Raw genomic sequence first — 14,527 nt, 5'->3', positions numbered from 1 at the left:
TTTACCTCTCCACTCAGCAGATAATAGAAATATAGAAGAGTTTACCTCTCCACTCAGCAGATAATAGAAATATAGAAGAGTTTACCTCTCCTCTCAGCAGATAATAATAGAAATATAGAAGAGTTTACCTCTCCACTCAGCAGGTAATAGAAATATAGAAGAGTTTACCTCTCCACTCAGCAGATAATAATAGAAATATAGAAGAGTTTACCTCTCCACTCAGCAGATAATAATAGAAATATAGAAGAGTTTACCTCTCCACTCAGCAGATAATAATAGAAATATAGAAGAGTTTACCTCTCCACTCAGCATATAATAGAAATATAGAAGAGTTTACCTCTCCACTCAGTAGATAATAATAGAAATATAGAAGAGTTTACCTCTCCACTCAGCAGATAATAGAAATATAGAAGAGTTTACCTCTCCACTCAGCAGATAATAATAGATATATAGAAGAGTTTACCTCTCCGCTCAGCAGATAATAGATATATAAAAGAGTTTACCTCTCCACTCAGCAGACAATAGAAATATAGAAGAGTTTACCTCTCCACTCAGCAGATAATAATAGAAATATAGAAGTTTACCTCTCCACTCAGCATATAATAGAAATATAAAAGAGTTTACCTCTCCACTCAGCAGACAATAGAAATATAGAAGAGTTTACCTCTCCACTCAGCAGATAATAATAGAAATATAGAAGTTTACCTCTCCACTCAGCATATAATAGAAATATAAAAGAGTTTACCTCTCCACTCAGCAGACAATAGAAATATAGAAGAGTTTACCTCTCCACTCAGCATATAATAGAAATATAGAAGAGTTTACCTCTCCACTCAGCATATAATAGAAACATAAAAGAGTTTACCTCTCCACTCAGTAGATAATAATAGAAATATAGAAGAGTTTACCTCTCCACTCAGCAGACAATAGAAATATAGAAGAGTTTACCTCTCCACTCAGCAGATAATAATAGAAATATAGAAGAGTTTACCTCTCCACTCAGCAGATAATAATAGAAATATAGAAGAGTTTACCTCTCCACTCAGCAGATAATAGAAATATAGAAGAGTTTACCTCTCCACTCAGCAGATAATAGAAATATAGAAGAGTTTACCTCTCCACTCAGCAGACAATAGAAATATAGAAGAGTTTACCTCTCCACTCAGCAGATAATAATAGAAATATAGAAGTTTACCTCTCCACTCAGCATATAATAGAAATATAAAAGAGTTTACCTCTCCACTCAGCAGACAATAGAAATATAGAAGAGTTTACCTCTCCACTCAGCATATAATAGAAATATAGAAGAGTTTACCTCTCCACTCAGCATATAATAGAAACATAAAAGAGTTTACCTCTCCACTCAGTAGATAATAATAGAAATATAGAAGAGTTTACCTCTCCACTCAGCAGACAATAGAAATATAGAAGAGTTTACCTCTCCACTCAGCAGATAATAATAGAAATATAGAAGAGTTTACCTCTCCACTCAGCAGATAATAATAGAAATATAGAAGAGTTTACCTCTCCACTCAGCAGATAATAGAAATATAGAAGAGTTTACCTCTCCACTCAGCAGATAATAGAAATATAGAAGAGTTTACCTCTCCACTCAGCAGATAATAATAGATATATAGAAGAGTTTACCTCTCCACTCAGCAGATAATAATAGATATATAGAAGAGTTTACCTCTCCACTCAGCAGATAATAATAGAAATATAGAAGAGTTTACCTCTCCACTCAGCAGATAATAATAGAAATATAGAAGAGTTTATCTCTCCACTCAGCAGATAATAATAGATATATAGAAGAGTTTACCTCTCCACTCAGCAGATAATAATAGAAATATAGAAGAGTTTACCTCTCCGCTCAGCAGATAATGATAGAAATATAGAAGAGTTTACCTCTCCACTCAGCAGATAATAGAAATATAGAAGAGTTTACCTCTCCACTCAGCAGATAATAGAAATATAGAAGAGTTTACCTCTCCGCTCAGCAGATAATAATAGAAATATAGAAGAGTTTACCTCTCCACTCAGCAGATAATAATAGATATATAGAAGAGTTTACCTCTCCACTCAGCAGATAATAATAGATATATAGAAGAGTTTACCTCTCCACTCAGCAGATAATGATAGAAATATAGAAGAGTTTACCTCTCCACTCAGCAGATAATAATAGAAATATAGAAGAGTTTACCTCTCCACTCAGCAGATAATAGAAATATAGAAGAGTTTACCTCTCCACTCAGCAGATGATAGAAATATAGAAGAGTTTACCTCTCCACTCAGCAGATAATGATAGAAATATAGAAGAGTTTACCTCTCCACTCAGCAGATAATAGAAATATAGAAGAGTTTACCTCTCCGCTCAGCAGATAATAATAGAAATATAGAAGAGTTTACCTCTCCACTCAGCAGATAATAATAGATATATAGAAGAGTTTACCTCTCCACTCAGCAGATAATAATAGATATATAGAAGAGTTTACCTCTCCACTCAGCAGATAATGATAGAAATATAGAAGAGTTTACCTCTCCACTCAGCAGATAATAATAGAAATATAGAAGAGTTTACCTCTCCACTCAGCAGATAATGATAGAAATATAGAAGAGTTTACCTCTCCACTCAGCAGATAATAATAGAAATATAGAAGAGTTTACCTCTCCACTCAGCAGATAATGATAGAAATATAGAAGAGTTTACCTCTCCACTCAGCAGATAATGATAGAAATATAGAAGAGTTTACCTCTCCACTCAGCAGATAATAGAAATATAGAAGAGTTTACCTCTCCGCTCAGCAGATAATAATAGATATATAGAAGAGTTTACCTCTCCACTCAGCAGATAATAGAAATATAGAAGAGTTTACCTCTCCACTCAGCAGATAATAATAGATATATAGAAGAGTTTACCTCTCCACTCAGCAGACAATAGAAATATAGAAGAGTTTACCTCTCCACTCAGCAGATAATAATAGAAATATAGAAGAGTTTACCTCTCCACTCAGCAGATAATAATAGATATATAGAAGAGTTTACCTCTCCACTCAGCAGGTAATAGAAATATAGAAGAGTTTACCTCTCCACTCAGCAGGTAATAGAAATATAGAAGAGTTTACCTCTCCTCTCAGCAGATAATAATAGAAATATAGAAGAGTTTACCTCTCCACTCAGCAGATAATAATAGAAATATAGAAGAGTTTACCTCTCCACTCAGCAGATAATAATAGATATATATAAGAGTTTACCTCTCCACTCAGCAGGTAATAGAAATATAGAAGAGTTTACCTCTCCACTCAGCAGATAATAATAGAAATATAGAAGAGTTTACCTCTCCACTCAGCAGAGTATAATAGAAATATAGAAGAGTTTACCTCTCCACTCAGCAGATAATAGAAATATAGAAGAGTTTACCTCTCCACTCAGCAGATAATAGAAATATAGAAGAGTTTACCTCTCCACTCAGCAGATAATAATAGAAATATAGAAGAGTTTACCTCTCCACTCAGCAGAGTATAATAGAAATATAGAAGAGTTTACCTCTCCACTCAGCAGATAATAATAGAAATATAGAAGAGTTTACCTCTCCACTCAGCAGATAATAATAGAAATATAGAAGAGTTTACCTCTCCACTCAGCATATAATAGAAATATAGAAGAGTTTACCTCTCCACTCAGCAGATAATAATAGATATATGGAGCAGTTACCTCTCCACTCAGCAGATAATAATAGAAATATAGAAGAGTTTACCTCTCCACTCAGCAGATAATAGATATATAGAAGAGTTTACCTCTCCACTCAGCAGACAATAGAAATATAGAAGAGTTTACCTCTCCACTCAGCAGATAATAATAGAAATATAGAAGAGTTTACCTCTCCACTCAGCATATAATAGAAATATAAAAGAGTTTACCTCTCCACTCAGTAGATAATAATAGAAATATAGAAGAGTTTACCTCTCCACTCAGCAGATAATAGAAATATAGAAGAGTTTACCTCTCCACTCAGCAGATAATAGAAATATAGAAGAGTTTACCTCTCCACTCAGCAGATAATGATAGAAATATAGAAGAGTTTACCTCTCCACTCAGCAGATAATAATAGATATATAGAAGAGTTTACCTCTCCACTCAGCAGATAATAATAGAAATATAGAAGAGTTTACCTCTCCACTCAGCAGATAATAATAGAAATATAGAAGAGTTTATCTCTCCACTCAGCAGATAATAATAGATATATAGAAGAGTTTACCTCTCCACTCAGCAGATAATAATAGAAATATAGAAGAGTTTACCTCTCCGCTCAGCAGATAATGATAGAAATATAGAAGAGTTTACCTCTCCACTCACCAGATAATAATAGATATATAGAAGAGTTTACCTCTCCGCTCAGCAGATAATAGAAATATAGAAGAGTTTACCTCTCCACTCAGCAGATAATAGAAATATAGAAGAGTTTACCTCTCCACTCAGCAGATAATAATAGAAATATAGAAGAGTTTACCTCTCCACTCAGCAGATAATAGAAATATAGAATAGTTTACCTCTCCGCTCAGCAGATAATGATAGAAATATAGAAGAGTTTATCTCTCCACTCAGCAGATAATAATAGATATATAGAAGAGTTTACCTCTCCACTCAGCAGATAATAATAGAAATATAGAAGAGTTTACCTCTCCGCTCAGCAGATAATGATAGAAATATAGAAGAGTTTACCTCTCCACTCAGCAGATAATAATAGAAATATAGAAGAGTTTACCTCTCCACTCAGCAGATAATAATAGAAATATAGAAGAGTTTACCTCTCCGCTCAGCAGATAATAATAGAAATATAGAAGAGTTTACCTCTCCACTCAGCAGATAATAATAGAAATATAGAAGAGTTTACCTCTCCACTCAGCAGATAATAATAGAAATATAGAAGAGTTTACCTCTCCACTCAGCAGATAATAATAGAAATATAGAAGAGTTTACCTCTCCGCTCAGCAGATAATAATAGAAATATAGAAGAGTTTACCTCTCCACTCAGCAGATAATAATAGAAATATAGAAGAGTTTACCTCTCCACTCAGCAGATAATGATAGAAATATAGAAGAGTTTACCTCTCCACTCAGCAGATAATAATAGAAATATAGAAGAGTTTACCTCTCCACTCAGCAGATAATAATAGATATATAGAAGAGTTTACCTCTCCACTCAGCAGATAATGATAGAAATATAGAAGAGTTTACCTCTCCACTCAGCAGATAATAGAAATATAGAAGAGTTTACCTCTCCGCTCAGCAGATAATAATAGAAATATAGAAGAGTTTACCTCTCCACTCAGCAGATAATAATAGATATATAGAAGAGTTTACCTCTCCACTCAGCAGATAGTGATAGAAATACAGAAGAGTTTACCTCTCCACTCAGCAGATAATAGATATATAGAAGAGTTTACCTCTCCACTCAGCAGATAATAATAGATATATAGAAGAGTTTACCTCTCCACTCAGCAGATAATGATAGAAATATAGAAGAGTTTACCTCTCCACTCAGCAGGTAATAATAGAAATATAGAAGAGTTTACCTCTCCACTCAGCAGATAATGATAGAAATATAGAAGAGTTTACCTCTCCACTCAGCAGATAATAATAGAAATATAGAATAGTTTACCTCTCCACTCAGCAGATAATGATAGAAATATAGAAGAGTTTACCTCTCCACTCAGCAGATAATAGAAATATAGAAGAGTTTACCTCTCCACTCAGCAGATAATAGAAATATAGAAGAGTTTACCTCTCCACTCAGCAGATAATAATAGATATATAGAAGAGTTTACCTCTCCACTCAGCAGACAATAGAAATATAGAAGAGTTTACCTCTCCACTCAGCAGATAATAGAAATATAGAAGAGTTTACCTCTCCACTCAGCAGGTAATAGAAATATAGAAGAGTTTACCTCTCCTCTCAGCAGATAATAATAGAAATATAGAAGAGTTTACCTCTCCACTCAGCAGAGTATAATAGAAATATAGAAGAGTTTACCTCTCCACTCAGCAGGTAATAATAGAAATATAGAAGAGTTTACCTCTCCACTCAGCATATAATAGAAATATAGAAGAGTTTACCTCTCCACTCAGCAGATAGTAGATATATAGAAGAGTTTACCTCTCCACTCAGCATATAATAGAAATATAAAAGAGTTTACCTCTCCACTCAGTAGATAATAATAGAAATATAGAAGAGTTTACCTCTCCACTCAGCAGATAATAGAAATATAGAAGAGTTTACCTCTCCACTCAGCAGATAATAATAGAAATATAGAAGAGTTTACCTCTCCACTCAGCAGATAATAGAAATATAGAAGAGTTTACCTCTCCACTCAGCAGATAATAATAGAAATATAGAAGAGTTTACCTCTCCACTCAGCAGATAATAATAGAAATATAGAAGAGTTTACCTCTCCACTCAGCAGATAATAATAGAAATATAGAAGAGTTTACCTCTCCACTCAGCAGATAATAGAAATATAGAAGAGTTTACCTCTCCACTCAGCAGATAATAATAGAAATATAGAAGAGTTTACCTCTCCACTCAGCAGATAATAATAGAAATATAGAAGAGTTTACCTCTCCACTCAGCAGATAATAGAAATATAGAAGAGTTTACCTCTCCGCTCAGCAGATAATAATAGAAATATAGAAGAGTTTACCTCTCCACTCAGCAGATAATAATAGAAATATAGAAGAGTTTACCTCTCCACTCAGCAGATAATAATAGAAATATAGAAGAGTTTACCTCTCCACTCAGCAGATAATAATAGAAATATAGAAGAGTTTACCTCTCCACTCAGCAGATAATAATAGAAATATAGAAGAGTTTACCTCTCCACTCAGCAGATAATAGAAATATAGAAGAGTTTACCTCTCCGCTCAGCAGATAATAATAGAAATATAGAAGAGTTTACCTCTCCACTCAGCAGATAATAATAGAAATATAGAAGAGTTTACCTCTCCACTCAGCAGATAATAATAGATATATAGAAGAGTTTACCTCTCCACTCAGCAGATAATAATAGAAATATAGAAGAGTTTACCTCTCCACTCAGCAGATAATAGAAATATAGAAGAGTTTACCTCTCCACTCAGCAGATAATAATAGAAATATAGAAGAGTTTACCTCTCCGCTCAGCAGATAATAATAGAAATATAGAAGAGTTTACCTCTCCACTCAGCAGATAATAATAGAAATATAGAAGAGTTTACCTCTCCACTCAGCAGATAGTGATAGAAATATAGAAGAGTTTACCTCTCCACTCAGCAGATAATAATAGAAATATAGAAGAGTTTACCTCTCCACTCAGCAGATAATAATAGAAATATAGAAGAGTTTACCTCTCCACTCAGCAGATAGTGATAGAAATATAGAAGAGTTTACCTCTCCACTCAGCAGATAATAATAGAAATATAGAAGAGTTTACCTCTCCACTCAGCAGATAGTGATAGAAATATAGAAGAGTTTACCTCTCCACTCAGCAGATAATAATAGATATATAGAAGAGTTTACCTCTCCACTCAGCAGATAATAATAGAAATATAGAAGAGTTTACCTCTCCACTCAGCAGATAATAATAGAAATATAGAAGAGTTTACCTCTCCACTCAGCAGATAATAGAAATATAGAAGAGTTTACCTCTCCACTCAGCAGATAATAATAGATATATAGAAGAGTTTACCTCTCCACTCAGCAGATAATAATAGAAATATAGAAGAGTTTACCTCTCCGCTCAGCAGATAATGATAGAAATATAGAAGAGTTTACCTCTCCACTCAGCAGATAATAATAGAAATATAGAAGAGTTTACCTCTCCACTCAGCAGATAATAATAGAAATATAGAAGAGTTTACCTCTCCGCTCAGCAGATAATAATAGAAATATAGAAGAGTTTACCTCTCCACTCAGCAGATAATAATAGAAATATAGAAGAGTTTACCTCTCCACTCAGCAGATAATAATAGAAATATAGAAGAGTTTACCTCTCCACTCAGCAGATAATAATAGAAATATAGAAGAGTTTATCTCTCCACTCAGCAGATAATAATAGAAATATAGAAGAGTTTACCTCTCCACTCAGCAGATAATAATAGAAATATAGAAGAGTTTATCTCTCCGCTCAGCAGATAATAATAGAAATATAGAAGAGTTTACCTCTCCGCTCAGCAGATAATAATAGAAATATAGAAGAGTTTACCTCTCCACTCAGCAGATAATAATAGAAATATAGAAGAGTTTACCTCTCCACTCAGCAGATAATAATAGAAATATAGAAGAGTTTACCTCTCCACTCAGCAGATAATAATAGAAATATAGAAGAGTTTACCTCTCCACTCAGCAGATAATGATAGAAATATAGAAGAGTTTACCTCTCCGCTCAGCAGATAATAGAAATATAGAAGAGTTTACCTCTCCACTCAGCAGATAATGATAGAAATATAGAAGAGTTTACCTCTCCACTCAGCAGATAATAATAGAAATATAGAAGAGTTTACCTCTCCGCTCAGCAGATAATAATAGAAATATAGAAGAGTTTACCTCTCCACTCAGCAGATAATAATAGAAATATAGAAGAGTTTACCTCTCCACTCAGCAGATAATAATAGAAATATAGAAGAGTTTACCTCTCCACTCAGCAGATAATAATAGAAATATAGAAGAGTTTACCTCTCCACTCAGCAGATAATGATAGAAATATAGAAGAGTTTACCTCTCCGCTCAGCAGATAATAGAAATATAGAAGAGTTTACCTCTCCACTCAGCAGATAATGATAGAAATATAGAAGAGTTTACCTCTCCACTCAGCAGATAATGGTAGAAATATAGAAGAGTTTACCTCTCCACTCAGCAGATAATAATAGAAATATAGAAGAGTTTACCTCTCCACTCAGCAGATAATAATAGATATATAGAAGAGTTTACCTCTCCACTCAGCAGATAATGATAGAAATATAGAAGAGTTTACCTCTCCACTCAGCAGATAATAGAAATATAGAAGAGTTTACCTCTCCGCTCAGCAGATAATAGAAATATAGAAGAGTTTACCTCTCCACTCAGCAGATAATGATAGAAATATAGAAGAGTTTACCTCTCCACTCAGCAGATAATAGAAATATAGAAGAGTTTACCTCTCCACTCAGCAGATAATAGAAATATAGAAGAGTTTACCTCTCCACTCAGCAGATAATGATAGAAATATAGAAGAGTTTACCTCTCCACTCAGCAGATAATAGATATATAGAAGAGTTTACCTCTCCACTCAGCAGATAATGATAGAAATATAGAAGAGTTTACCTCTCCACTCAGCAGATAATGATAGAAATATAGAAGAGTTTACCTCTCCACTCAGCAGATAATAGAAATATAGAAGAGTTTACCTCTCCAATCACCAGATAATAGAAATATAGAAGAGTTTACCTCTCCACTCAGCAGATAATAATAGATATATAGAAGAGTTTACCTCTCCACTCAGCAGATAATAGAAATATAGAAGAGTTTACCTCTCCACTCAGCAGATAATAGAAATATAGAAGAGTTTACCTCTCCACTCAGCAGATAATGATAGAAATATAGAAGAGTTTACCTCTCCACTCAGCAGATAATAGAAATATAGAAGAGTTTACCTCTCCACTCAGCAGATAATAGAAATATAGAAGAGTTTACCTCTCCACTCAGCAGATAATGATAGAAATATAGAAGAGTTTACCTCTCCACTCAGCAGATAATAGATATATAGAAGAGTTTACCTCTCCACTCAGCAGATAATGATAGAAATATAGAAGAGTTTACCTCTCCACTCAGCAGATAATGATAGAAATATAGAAGAGTTTACCTCTCCACTCAGCAGATAATAGAAATATAGAAGAGTTTACCTCTCCACTCACCAGATAATAGAAATATAGAAGAGTTTACCTCTCCACTCAGCAGATAATAATAGATATATAGAAGAGTTTACCTCTCCACTCAGCAGATAATAGAAATATAGAAGAGTTTACCTCTCCACTCAGCAGATAATAGAAATATAGAAGAGTTTACCTCTCCACTCACCAGATAATAGAAATATAGAAGAGTTTACCTCTCCACTCACCAGATAATAGAAATATAGAAGAGTTTACCTCTCCGCTCAGCAGATAATAGAAATATAGAAGAGTTTACCTCTCCACTCAGCAGATAATAATAGAAATATAGAAGAGTTTACCTCTCCACTCAGCAGATAATAGAAATATAGAAGAGTTTACCTCTCCACTCAGCAGATAATAATAGAAATATAGAAGAGTTTACCTCTCTACTCAGCAGATAATAGATATATAGAAGAGTTTACCTCTCCACTCAGCAGATAATGATAGAAATATAGAAGAGTTTACCTCTCCACTCAGCAGATAATAGAAATATAGAAGAGTTTACCTCTCCACTCAGCAGATAATAGAAATATAGAAGAGTTTACCTCTCCACTCAGCAGATAATAGAAATATAGAAGAGTTTACCTCTCCACTCAGCAGATAATAATAGAAATATAGAAGAGTTTACCTCTCCACTCAGCAGATAATGATAGAAATATAGAAGAGTTTACCTCTCCACTCAGCAGATAATAATAGAAATATAGAAGAGTTTACCTCTCCGCTCAGCAGATAATAATAGATATATAGAAGAAGAGCAGGGAGATGATCCCCAAGGCAAAGTCTACGATTCTTCTGGTGATCTCGTTCTGGTCTTTGTTCTTTCTTGGGGGGTCATTCAGGAGAGGGGTGCTTTGGATGATGGTCCTGCAGGCGTCTTTGTGATGGTGGGAGAAGCTGGAAATCACAGCGAGGACATCATTAGTAATAGACAGACACAGGTTGCCGGAGCCTTCACCCACTTATCTCTACAAATGTTGTGGAAATGTTCATTCCTCCAATCACAATTTCCACATTAGAAGAGTGAAGTGAAGACATTTTCCCAGAAAAAAAGATAAAGGAATAAAAGTATAAATGGTACGCAGTGAATAGTGTGCGCCCCCTACCTGCAGCAATGATCACTACAGCGCAGTATCAGGCCCTGGAATAGTGAGAGGGAAAGTGAACCCTGGGGAAATTCAGTAACAGAAAAAAAACTGATGTTTCATTACGAAAAAAGTAGCAAAACGCCAACAAAAGAGAAGTATCAGGACGACGTTGAGTCTTTGACGCTGCACGAAGAACATTAGAATACAGCAGGGTCCCACACCAAGAAATGAGGACGGCTCTGCTCTAAAAATACTGAAAAATGAAGACGTTTGGCCTTCAGAAAGGGTTGATGAGAAAACTGAGGGACAGCCCTGCAAATACCAAGTGGGAGTAATGGCGCCGCACAGCCATCTAAGGCTGGTTTCACACTTGCGTTTTTTAGCATGCGTTTTGATGCGTTTTCGGCAACGCATGCGTTTTTTGACGCGTGCGTTCATTTGCAGAAATGCAACCTGTAGTAATTTCTAGCGGCGTTTTTTTGCCGCAAAAAAAGCATGCGTTTTTATAGAAAAATACAAGAAAACCCTAACCCTAAACACAAGAAAAAACAAGAAAACCCTAACCCTAGCCCTAAACACAAGAAAACCCTAACCCTAACCCTAGGGTTACTGGGGATCCTAACCCTAACCCTAACCCTAAGATTAGGATCCCTAGTAACCCTAGGGATCCTATCCCTAACCCTAGGGCTCCTATCCCTAACCGTTAGGGTTAGGGTTACGATCCTAACCCTTAGGGTTAGGATCCCTAGGGTTAGGGTTAGGATCCCTAGGGTTAGGATCCCTAGGGTTAGGGTTAGGATTAGGATCCCTAGGGTTAGGGTTAGGACCCTTAGGGTTAGGGTTAGGATCCCTAGGGTTAGGGTTAGGATCTCTAGGGTTAGGATTAGGATCCCTAGGGTTACTGGGGATCCTAACCCTAACCCTAACCATTTCTGTTTTTAGTGGGCTTTCTAGTTGATTTTGATGATTGGCAGCTGTCACACACTTCTCAGCATGCGTTTAAAAAACGCAAACGCAGGAAAAAACGCATATAAACGTCGCAAAACGCCGCGTTTTTTTCTGCATGCACAAACGCATGCGTCTAAAAAACGCGGCGTTTTGCCGCATTTACATGCGTTTTTTCACCACATGTAGTTTTTTTAAAAACGCCACAGATCAAAACGCAAGTGTGAAACCAGCCTTATATGTACCAGGCCATCAGGACTCCACGGTTATAAGTAGACACAAAGATTAGGCCGTTAGTGGCAACATGCCCGACCCTTTCTTCTTAGTATGGATAGGGATTGGCAGGTGGGCCGGAAGGTTCCATGCCCCATGTGCATACGAGCCAAGGGGTCCGGAGGAAAAGCCAATTACAAGAAGAAGAGTCAGACCTGCAACCAGGATGACTGACTGCAAGCCACACTAAAAGCCCACAAGATGTCCTCGCTGTCCGTCTGCCCGACCAGGCGGATATCTGGTGGGCTGCAGCTCTGAAATGCATAGCGGGCCGCCGGATGTTTAGTATTTTGCAGAGACGCACAGTGGGAATGCAAACACACAGCAATCAGCAGTGAACAGCGCTGCGGCACACACAAGGCTGGACTAAGTCCAACACCATGACCGCTATCAGGCTGTTCTATATGGAGAGCGCACTCTGCTCAAATGTTCTACTCCCGCCACCAACCTCAGTATGAGATGACCTGGCTCCTGAAGACGAACTGCAGCCCGAAATGCCAACGCCGCAGAGTGACGTATATACAGCAGCCACAGCGCCCCCATGTGATGTATATACAGCAGCCACAGCGCCCCCATGTGATGCATAAACAGCGGCCCCAGTGCCCTCATGTGATGTATATACAGCGGCCCCAGTACCCCCATGTGATGTATATACAGCGATCCCGGTGCCCTCATGTGATGTATATACAGCGATCCCAGTGCCCCATGTGATGTACATACAGCGGTCCCAGTGCCCCCCATGTGATGTACATACAGCGGTCCCAGTGCCCCCATGTGATGTATATACAGCTGTCCCAGTGCCCCCATGTGATGTATATACAGCGGTCCCAGCGTCCCCATGTGATGTATATACAGCAGTCCCAGTGCTCCCATGTGAAGTATATACAGCGGCCCCAGTGCCCCCATGTGAAGTATATACAGCGGCCCCAGTGCCCCCATGTGATGTATATACAGCGGCCCCAGTGCCCCCATGTGATGTATATACAACGGCCCCAGCGTCCCCATGTGATGTATATACAGCGGTCCCAGCGCCCCCATGTGAAGTATATACAGCGGCCCCAGCGCCCCCATGTGATGTATATACAGCGGCCCCAGCGCCCCCATGTGATGTATATACAGCGGCCCCAGCGCCCTCATGTGACGTATACAGTAGCCCCATGTGACGTATATACAGTGCTCCCATGTGACGTATATAGTGGCCCATGTGACGTACATACAGTGCCCCCATGTGACGTATATATAGTGGCCCCCTGTGACGTATATACAGTGCCCCCATGTGACGTATATACAGTGCTCCCATGTGACGTATATACAGTGCTCCCATGTGACGTATATACAGTGCTCCCATGTGACGTTTATACAGTGCCCCCATGTGACGTTTATACAGTGCCCCCATGTGACGTATATACAGTGGCCCCCATGTGACGTATATACAGTGGCCCCCATGTGACGTATATACAGTGCTCCCATGTGACGTATATACAGTGCCCCCATGTGACGTATATACAGTGCCCCCATGTGACGTATATACAGTGCCCCCATGTGACGTATATACAGTGCCCCCATGTGACGTATATACAGTGGCCCCATGTGACGTATATACAGTGGCCCCATGTGACGTATATACAGTGGCCCCATGTGACGTATATACAGTGGCCCCATGTGACGTATATACAGTGGCCCCATGTGACGTATATACAGTGGCCCCATGTGACGTATATACAGCGGTCCCGTGACATATATACAGTGCCCCCATGTGACGTATATACAGTGCTCCCATGTGACATATATACAGTGCTCCCATGTGACGTATATACAGTGCCCCCATGTGACGTATATACAGTGGCCCCATGTGACGTATATACAGCGGTCCCGTGACGTATATACAGTGCCCCAATGTGACGTATATACAGTGCTCCCATGTGACGTATATACAGTGGCCCCATGTGATGTATATACAGCGGCCCCAGCGCCCCCATGTGATGTATATACAGCGGCCCCAGCGCCCTCATGTGACGTATACAGTAGCCCCATGTGACGTATATACAGTGCTCCCATGTGACGTATATACAGTGGCCCATGTGACGTATATACAGTGCTCCCATGTGACGTATATACAGTGGCCCCATGTGATGTATATACAGCGGCCCCAGCGCCCCCATGTGATGTATATACAGCGGCCCCAGCGCCCTCATGTGACGTATACAGTAGCCCCATGTGACGTATATACAGTGCTCCCATGTGACGTATATAGTGGCCCATGTGACGTACATACAGTGCCCCCA

The 14,527-nt window shown here is 38.0% G+C and overlaps 1 protein-coding gene and 1 pseudogene across 1 annotated transcript in view; both read right to left on the bottom strand.

Annotated features, from left to right (window-relative positions):
• LOC143808876 (uncharacterized) overlaps nucleotides 1-14,527 on the bottom strand; it is a 986,487-nt gene that overhangs the window by 673,554 nt on the left and 298,406 nt on the right.
• Nucleotides 1-14,527, bottom strand: part of LOC143808898 (uncharacterized) — a 94,528-nt pseudogene that overhangs the window by 69,052 nt on the left and 10,949 nt on the right. Inside the window, exon 2 of the transcript XR_013222018.1 lies at nucleotides 10,654-10,833. The product of XR_013222018.1 is annotated as an uncharacterized LOC143808898 (transcript). The remainder of the gene's footprint in view (nucleotides 1-10,653; nucleotides 10,834-14,527) is intronic.

The sequence above is a fragment of the Ranitomeya variabilis genome, chromosome 2 (genome assembly GCF_051348905.1).
Source record: "Ranitomeya variabilis isolate aRanVar5 chromosome 2, aRanVar5.hap1, whole genome shotgun sequence".
Taxonomy (NCBI): Eukaryota; Metazoa; Chordata; class Amphibia; order Anura; family Dendrobatidae; genus Ranitomeya; species Ranitomeya variabilis.
The sequence above is the reverse complement of the archived record's forward strand: the minus strand, read 5'-3'. Positions and strand labels throughout refer to the sequence as shown.